Genomic DNA, 10,009 nt, shown 5'->3' on the forward strand with positions numbered 1-10,009 from the left:
GCAACCGCGAAGGCAGCTGTCGCTGAGACAAGCGGGTCCAGGTTGACGTATAGTTCAACGACTCAAGCAATCGTCCATACGTTAGACTCACTCTATAAGGACATTAGGATCATTAGGTCATCCGGCTCTTCTCATTTGAGTTAGTATAGTCAGCTTGGCCCGAGTTGGTTAGGCATATAGACGAGCGGTCTCATTTGAGTTAGAAAGACATCGACACTTGTGGCGTTTGCCTCGACTATGACTGCTTCAGGTACAACCTAGTTATAAAAACGACAGGACAGCAAACCCAGTTTGTGCCGGCCACCGCTAGCATGCCTTCTCTTTTTTCGTCATCTTGCAAAAGCAGACGTGTATTCTGTGGTGACCACTTATGGAGATAGTTTCGCGAGGTTTCGCGAGACTCGCCGCCGGACTCAATTATGTATACGGCCGGCACTGTTCTTTGCCTTGCGTGAAGATAGTCAGCTTGTCAAAGTGCCACAAAGTATCTCGGTCGCGTACAAAAAACAGGCGAACGCAAGCGAAACACACAAACACAGCGCCTAGGTCTGACAAATGAATAATTCCGTAAAAAGGAAAAATAATCTGTCTCATCAGTGCGAAAAAGCAAAACACAGGAACAAAGCGCAACATGGTAGCTTGCGTAGAAGGACCTAGGCCCACATTGCGTAAAAGCCATGCTACCGCAATTCCTGACGGAAGGCAACCGAACGCATGGGGTGCTAACACATGACAATCCCAACCGCCATAGCCTTTCGCCTGAAGTACAGCTTTCGCCTTCGCTAATATTACGAATATGCAGGGTGTGAGTTTCATTGAACTCTCGGTGATGACTATATATGGAAGCTGGACGCCAACATCATGTTCTTCTGACATTTGGCTGATGCTCATTTGACGTTAGCTTAACGCAGCGAGCAAATTTGCCTACGTAATGCCTGATGATTGATTGTCTAGTGTCAGATTTCACCTCCCGCTAATGCAACGTAAGGGCGGCGGTGCTTGTGATGAGTTTTGCTAAAGGATCAATTGCTGGATAGAATAACCTTACCAGACTATTGTTGCCGAAATTATAACGTCTATATCATTGCGCTGAGTAATAAGTCTATAATGGGAACTGCTCGAAGAGCGATGGAACGAAATTGCTAGGCATAACGTTAAGAGACAGAAATAGAGCGGTTCGGATCAAAGAGCAAACGGGCATAGTGAGATAAACGGTTCAAAGAGAAAACAACCACCTACAGTTAAAGCAGAAACAAGCAGAGCGTTACTTTTTGCCAAGCTAATCCAAAACTATTTTGGAATTACGTCAATAACAGTAGAATAGATGACGCCTGTGTCCTCGATTTAATAACTGCAAGTAAAAACATTACGTTTGACATAGATAAAACAGAAACATTTAACGCTTATTTTCAGTCGGTGTTTATTGAAAGGACTCTACACTCGCCGGCGTTATCTCGTAAGAAACTTGGGTGATTAAATGGCTGATACCAAAACTTGACTATACACCTTTGGATCTTTTGCTGTGTGGTCCCAAGGCTGCAGGGTGAGGCCGACTATCATCGTGTACACATAAAAAAGGCACACTATTGTTGCCCAGCACTTATGCTTTATCTACAAATTGTCTCTTGAAATGAGCTTGGTTCCAAAGGATTTAAAAGATAGAAACTATCGTCCATGTGCATAAGGCTAGTAGTAAAAAAAAAAATTACAAAATTACCGTCATATAACCTTAACCTCAATATGTTGCAAATTATTAAAAGTGTTATTTACGGGGCGTTATTTAAACATCTTGAATCTTAATTTTTCACTAATGTCAGCACTAATATTGGCGGGGGTCGGATCGTGCATAACGCAATCAGCAGAATTTCAACGCGACATACTAAAGGCACTTAACTATAAGAAATGCGTTTATGCCTTTTCTTTCTTATGTCTGCAGCGCGTTCCACACAGTGCCTCACAATTTATTAGGCATTAAACTCGCTCCATAAACTTCAACGCTAATATGCAAACTTGTAATCTGAATGATCTAAGTAATCGTAAAAGACGTGTCGTTATAAATGCAGATGTGTAATCGTTCGTAAGCTTGACTTCGGGCGTACCGCAAGGTAGCTTGGGTCCGCTCTTACTTTTCGGTTTACATAAATGACACAGTAGACAGTATACAGTCCTCCCCTCCCCCCTCCCACCCCCTTCGGTGCAGCTAACGCGCTTCATCGTCTTTCATCGCGCCAACCTAAGCGCGCGCACACCTGGGGCGCGGCAGCCCCACATCCTCGCGCCAATTTTAAAGATAACAGCGTCTTTGTTTCATTGCTGTAACCTATGACGGTGTATTTCATGCGTACTTTGACTTTGTACTGCTCGTGCCATTTGATGCACTATTGTTATTTTGTATTGACCATGTCATTAGATATTGTGCGCACTTTGATTTTCCCGCAGTTACATTATCCAGCTATTTATCCAAATTATGTTGACTTTGTATACCCGTCCGCCCCCGTACAGTAATGCCCCTACGGCGACGCACGAATTCTGTAAACAACTAAAATAAATCTTAACTGAAAAGTCGAGGTATTTATGGCAGATTTTGGCGACGGATATCTTGAAAGCGGTGCTACTCTTAGAATTTCACCTAAGCAGATATGACTCTAAACCTGAGCTTTGATTTTTCAATTACAGAGTGCGCCCTAACGTTAGTAATGAAAAGGGTAATTTGCGTATCTCAGTTAAATAGATCAATTTCTTCTTGCTGCATACGTTCGCATAGCTATGTAACTTATCTGAAATAACTACAGTGGCCATGATATGGCAGTCTTTTAAGTGTTCCGGATAAAAAGAAATACCTGATACAGCAGTAGCGCAGATGCCATTAGAAGGGACTTGGTTTTCCTGATCCGTTCGACCGTGTTGCGTATATTGGTAGTAGGGCGTTCTGGCGGGCTAGTTGGTTCATAGCTTTAAACGTTTCCTATAATTGCGCGAGAAGAACGAGGTCACAAGAAAGAAATACAGCACACCACGAGCGCAGTACTGCTTATTTTTGGAAAGCAAGCAACATACATGTATTTCATTCGGGAACCTATGCACTTGTCCGCTTTGTCACTCTCACATGTGTCGATAAACATAGAAACGTAGAAGTTATCTGCTGGGTAACAGTGTAGTCCAAGATTGCGACAAGCGATCAACGAAATAAACTTGAGCCATTCATACAGCACCATCAAAAGCGGGAGAGATAACGTAAAAAAAAACAAGAAGACAGGAAGAGACCGCGAGTATGTGAAGGAAACGGACTGGAAACGGAGTATGTGAAGGAAACAATTAACAAATAACCACTGTAGAGGTGAAGGATGGGGGCATAAAATCGTTTGAAGAAAGCAAAAAGGCAGAAAGGCAAAAGAGAAGCTGAAAACAACATAAGAACACACGGGGAATAGCACACCGATCCACAAAATGTGGCAATGGTGTCATGAAAGCATGCAGACTCAAAATATGCCCTAATGAAAAGAAGCATGAAAAGTGGGGGTGACGGCGACTATTGAATTTACATACGTGGCTATGGAAAGAGTGAAACTTGGTGAAAAAAACTAACGCTCGGCGGCATTCACAGTACAAAGTACCTACAACAAACAATACCAAAAGAAAAAAAGTCTTTAGACCATCGAGAGGAGTTTTTTAAAAGGCATATTCCAGAAAATTGACTCCTCCTTTCAGAAGCAACGAGACAGATGGCGTGCTGATACATTTGTCGTTGTAGGTGTTGTGTGCTGTGAATGCCGCCGAGCATTAGTTTTTTCACCACGTTTCACTCTTTCCATAGACATGTTTATAAATTCGACAATCGCCGTTACCCACACTTTGCATTTCATTTCCTTAGGCATATTTTGAGCCTTCGTGCTTTCATGACGTGGTTACCACATTTGTTGATCGGTGTCATATTCCCCGTTTGTCATGTATTTTAGTTGTTGTTTTCTTGCGTTTTTGCATTCTTCAAACAATTTTATGCGCTCATCCTCCACCTTTACGCTGGTCATTTAAGGGCCACATCCGTTTTCTTATCGTACTCGCGGTCTCTTCCTCTTTTTCTTCCTGTGCAATTTTTTATGTTATCTCTCCCTGTTACGATGATGCTGTAATAATGACTCACGGTTATTTCAGTGATTGCTTGTCGCAATCTTGAACTACACTGTTACCCAGCAGATAATCTTTTACGTGTTTATGTTTATCGGCACATCTGAGAGTGACAATGCGGACATGTGCACAGGTTCCCGAATGAAATATATGTATGCTGCTTGCTTTCCAAAAATAAACAGTAGGCAGTCCACGCTCGTGGTGTGGTGTGTGTTTCTTGCGTCCTCATTTTTTTTTCGCGCAGTTGTAAGAAACGTCTTAAAAGATACGTATATTGCTACGGAACACGAACGAGAATTCAGTGCACCACATACGCATAATTACTAGATTACCTCTGATGTAGCTATGATCAAGCTGTGTGTGGGTCATAATCTAAAGCCTAAACACACGTGGTTAAATCGTACCAACATCTCACACAATCGCTAATGGGGAATGGCAAGTAGCAGTATTGCGCGTTTCAATCAATCGCGACAATGAATATTGTCTGCAGTACAAATTAGTCAATTGTAGTCCCGGTTCAGTCGACTTGGTCGTGAACTATAACCGTTCAGTTACACCTCGAAACAAATACAAGGCAAGCGAAACGTTCCCAAGAAACAATAATTCCCTTTCACCAACGTTTTAGTCTAAAGTAAATATGAAATTGTGTCTGTGTTCGGCTAAATGTGAATTCTGAACCAATATCCTGCAAGGTCATTGTTTTTGGTTTATTGTTCTTGCCTTAGTGGAAGACATGGGGCATGGGAGAGGATTGGACCACTTTTGGTTACGGGTAATTTTTTAATGGTTATGTAACTGATGTCTGCCGTGCTCCTTAAAATGTGCTGAATAGGTGCCCATGCTATGTGTTTACCAGTTCGTACAGCATGTTCGTCCACTTCGTGCCCCTGAACGTTCTTCTAGAGCCACATACAGTCGAACGCCTCTCTACAAGGTAACGCTTGCACAACGAAATGACCTCTATAACGAAGGATTGATTATGCCTCGGCCGAATTCCCGTATTTCACACATGGTGTGAACTCTTTCGTAACGAAGACCGCTACAACGAATTTGCTTGTGCAGCGAAGGAATTTAATCGTTCCCAATGGCCCATTTGTTCCTTTACCAAAGAAGATCATGTAACAGTGCCACCACTACCTTCTGCCGACGTCATCAACGTGCGCTGTGCGCAAGCCCGAATGGTAACTATAGCAACGCACTTGTCCGTAGTAGTCCTGCTGCATTGCTTCAAGAATCGCTCAACCCGTACGCTTCATGTAACGCATCAGTAAGTGCGAGGACTGACGAACACGTCGCAGCCAGTGGCGTAGCAAGGGGGGGGGGGGGGGGGGGGGGCGTGGGCCCCGGGTGCACGGGGCCAGTAGAGAGGGGGGGGGGTGTCATATACATCTGAAGACACCCGAAAACTGTCGATATCCTCGCCTTCCTCAACTACACCCGGGGAGTGGGGGAAGGGGGGGGGGCTGACAGCAGAGCTAAGGGCCCCGGGTGCCAGACGACCTAGCTACGCCACTGGTCGCAGCTGACCACGACGACATCATGTCACCGTAACTGGCGACAGACAATGTCTTTGAAACCGCTTACAAGGTTGACAGGCCACGTATGTAAACGAAGGCAATAGTAGTTAAGGCCTTCTAAACAAACCAAAAATTTATGCGACGGTGGCGTTTGGCTATGTGCAGACTCACTTTGCAAATCTACGGTGCCTCGCCGCACAAGCTTGCTGTGAAGCTCGGAGTAATACCTCGGGGTCGGCTGCATTCGCACATGCTGTCAGACAGGTGAGCACGAAGGAAATGGCCGTTTTTTTTATTTAAGTATTTCTTAAATTCATGTAATATTTAATTAATTTTTAATTATATGGTTTTACGTGCCAAAACCACTTTCTGATTATGAGGCACGCCGTAGTGGAGGACTCCGGAAATTTCGACCACCTGGGGTTCTTTAACGTGCACCTAAATCTAAGCACCACGGGTGTTTTCGCAGTTCGCCCCCATCGAAATGCGGCCGCCATGGCCGGGATTCGATCCCGCGACCTCGTGCTCAGCAGCCCAACACCATAGCCACTGAAAAACCACGGCGGGTATGTAAAATAAAGGTTTTATTTTGTTGAACCTGCTTAGCGTGCATGCTCTGGTGTGAAGGATACTGTGTGTGCGACGTTTACAACGAAGTGACCTGTATGACAAAAATTGTTGAAGTTCTAAGCACGTTATTAAGGCGGTGCTTGACTGTGTTTCGCCTTTTATACATTCATTACAAATGCTCTTTCGCACATCAGATAGCAACTTCCCACGAATGCGTTATCTCAAGTAGTTAAACGAATACATCTTTCCGACCTATTTCGTATTATACGGTAGATGGCTTCATCATCATCTTCCTATTTTATTTCCACTGCAGGACACAGGCCCCTCCTTGCGATCTCCGATTACCTCTGTCCTGCACGAACAGATTCCAACCACCGCCCCCCCCCCCCGAATTTCATTGCCCTACCTAGTCTTCTCTGCTGCGCTTCCCTTCCCTTGTCACCCATTCTAACCCTAATGGCCCAGCGGTTATCTAACCCACACTTTACATGACCTGCCCAGCTCCATTTCTTTCTTTTCATGTTAATTAGAATATCTGCTATCCCCTTTGCTCTCTGATCCACACCGCTCTCTTTCTGTATCCTTAACGTTACGCCTAACTTTCTTCGTTCCATCGCTCTTTGCGCGGTCCTTAACTTGTCCTCAAGCTCCTTAGTATTCACGTTTTCGCCCCATATGTTAGCACCTGTAAAATGCACTGATTGTACATCTTTTTTTTTCAATAATAATGGTAAGCTTCCACTCAGGATTTCATGTCTGCCGTGTGTGCTCCAACTCATATTTATTCTATAAATTCCCTTCTCACGCCCAGGATCTAGGTAAACGTACTCCTTCATAGACTGTAGAGGCTGACTGGCAATCCTGAACCATCTTACCTTGCCCGGCCATTGATCATTATCTTTGTCTTCTGCATAATAATCAACCCCACTCTTACACTCTCTGTTGAGGTCCTCAACCGTTTGTTGGTACATGGCTTAATCCACATCTAATATCACTACGCTCAGCGCTCAAATCCGCGTAAACCTTTGCCTAGTCGTCCGGTGTAAAAAAATAATAAAAAATAAAAGAAAACACGGCTGCCGAAAACTTGCCTGCTCGGTCGATCTGCGCTGACGTCACACAGAATCAAGTAGGCAATCGTATCATCTGGTCCAGGTCGGCAAACCACTCTGGGAGGCAAGAAATATATGGACGTCAGAGCAGGAATGTGCTGATCGAGAATTAAACATATCTTACATGCGCAGCGCAGAATGCGCGCTTTGCGCACAGCGTTTGCACACATGCGTGATGCAGCAAAACACATACGCATTCAAAACTTAATTATGTATACGACATTAGGAAACTACAAAAGTATTTCAATAAAGGCCATATACAGTTGGACTAGCCCCGAGCATCTTGAAAAGCGGGACAGTGCACAGAACAAACCACGAAGAAAGAAAAAACTAATATAACTTTAGGCTTTGAAAAAAAAATTCATCTGCCATTCCGCTCTGTGAAGACGGACGAGCAGCGAAGCTGTGGTGTTTTACCTCAATCGACGCATCTGCCTATATTATTATTATTATTATTATTATTATTATTATTATTATTATTATTATTATTATTATTATTATTATTGAAGGACATAGACAACGTGTAAGGTCGCTCTGATCGTTCGTGTTCTTAAGTGTCACGAATCGGCCGCGTGCTTTGTGTATAGAGAGTGGGTTCACTTCCCCCATGTCAGCGGGGCGACAGTTGCTGTGTTATGTGGGGTCACAGGCACCGCGCGGTGTTGGGTGACGCGTCGCGGCAGGCGCCAGGAGGGCGAGTGCCGATTCCGGGAAGTCAGTATTGTGCGCACGGTGTTGGCAGTCCGCCGACGGTCACACAGACCAGCCTTGAAAGGGACCGCTGTACAAGGTATTGTGGGTCTGGCGCCCGAGTGCCTGACTAATTGGAGGCGCCGCCGAGGTTAAGAAGGACTTAGCAACTCTGACCCCGTGCCGCATGCAGTGAGCATGGACCTGATCTTCTACGCGTCCGGAACGCAATCGCCAGCCTTGTTGTGGGGTGCGACTGCCTGTGTGGTGTCGAAGGCCAGCTTACAGTGCACGCTGTAGGAATGCGGTGCACACGTAAAGAGTGCATTCGGACGACGGCGTCTTGGAAACACGCACTCGGAGAACTTTGTCTTGTAGACAATAAGTTTGAAGGACAAGGAGGGCCATCCGTCTCCCACACGGCCAAACTTTGAGTACAGCGGCACTATGTGGTGTCGATGCCCCTGCTTCCGAGACATTTGCGGCCTAGACGCCGTTGGGATTTGAGGCGGTCTAGCGATAACTTGTTCGGGCCTGGCGTGTTTTGCTGAGCCCGTCACTAACTACGGAGAAATGAGAGGGCAACGGAGTTTTAGGGAAGAAGGAAAAGCTTTGTTTTCCAATATGTTTATTTTTAAGAGTAAGCCCATCCCTGTGGGTTGTGGCTTAACAAACAGTTGATTCTGATTGGCAACTGAACCTGTGGGACGGGCCAACGGCCCTACCGCCTTTTTTTTGTATATTTGGGCTATAAAAATCGGGACGACATGCTGTCCCTCAGACTTGGCTGAAATCAGGATTGCTGATAGATCAGTGAGCCTCCGTACTATGTACGCTAAAACGAGTCTGGGCTCCCGTACTATGTACGTTAAAACGAGTCTGGGCTCTAACAGTCATTGAGACAGTAGAAGAGTGAGACTTTGTTTCTCAATTGTTCAAATTTGTAATGTATTTGTTTTACCTGCCATGTATATAGAAAAGTTTACGTATAAATATTTCTTGTACATCTGATCTCATCGTTTCCTGCCTGCGTTTGATCAACAACTGCCGATCATCGTCCGAGAAGCTTCAAGTTCCAACGGTGAAGCGAGGACGGAGAACGAACAAAACTTTGCTCAACGAATACATCTTTTGACTGTGGAGGGATTTACTACTATTTTACGAAGTAGCCACGTGTGCAAGTACGGCCCCATGGCATACAAGAATTCCACAATAATTACAGCTTCAACGTGAAATACGTAATTAGGAAAATTAGGTAAACCTCGGCGTAACCATAGAGTCGTCTTAGCGGCTAATTGTCGTTTAATTTGTTTCGAAACAGTTTCAATAAAACAAGAGTTGAGAGTTACAGCCGTTTCGTGTAACCATACTCTCTCCGTAGACAACCATGTATTGACAGCAGACGGGAATTGTCTAACGTTTATAACTTCACTGTGAAATAATGAAATTCCGCCTAATTACAGTCGCTTTAGCGGCCAGTTTCTGTACGATTTTTTTTTTCAAGATACCTGCATTAGATTGAGAGCTACAGTGCATTCGTGAGAAACTGAAGCCGAATTTTTTTTTTTTTTTTCTGTCGACGCGACGCGTACGGGAGCCACACACGACCACCGCCGGAGGGATACACAGCTTGGCTGTAAAACTCGTTCGTGCATGTGTGCGCGTGCATGTCCTCGTTGTGTGCTGCGCTGAAGACGCTCGAGAGCTCCGTCATCCATCGCAGCAGCCCAAGCAAACACGCGGCAATAGTGACTCGGCGCTTCAGCGACTGCCGCAAGCGTCAAAAGCACATCGCGTGGAAGCGATCGGCGAGACATGCCCGACAGCGAAGACAGGGCACGCATGCGCAAAGCACGCCTGGCGCGGAAGTGCCGGAAGCCTCCGCACCACGACGTGTGACGTCAGAGGGCGCAGCAATGCAGTTTTGCGTCGCTCCGTGTCAGGCATTTCAGATCCCGCAAACTTTTGCCGCTGACAGTGCGTCAAAAAGACAGC

This window comes from Dermacentor albipictus, chromosome 9 (genome assembly GCF_038994185.2).
Source record: "Dermacentor albipictus isolate Rhodes 1998 colony chromosome 9, USDA_Dalb.pri_finalv2, whole genome shotgun sequence".
In the NCBI taxonomy this organism is placed as follows: domain Eukaryota; kingdom Metazoa; phylum Arthropoda; class Arachnida; order Ixodida; family Ixodidae; genus Dermacentor; species Dermacentor albipictus.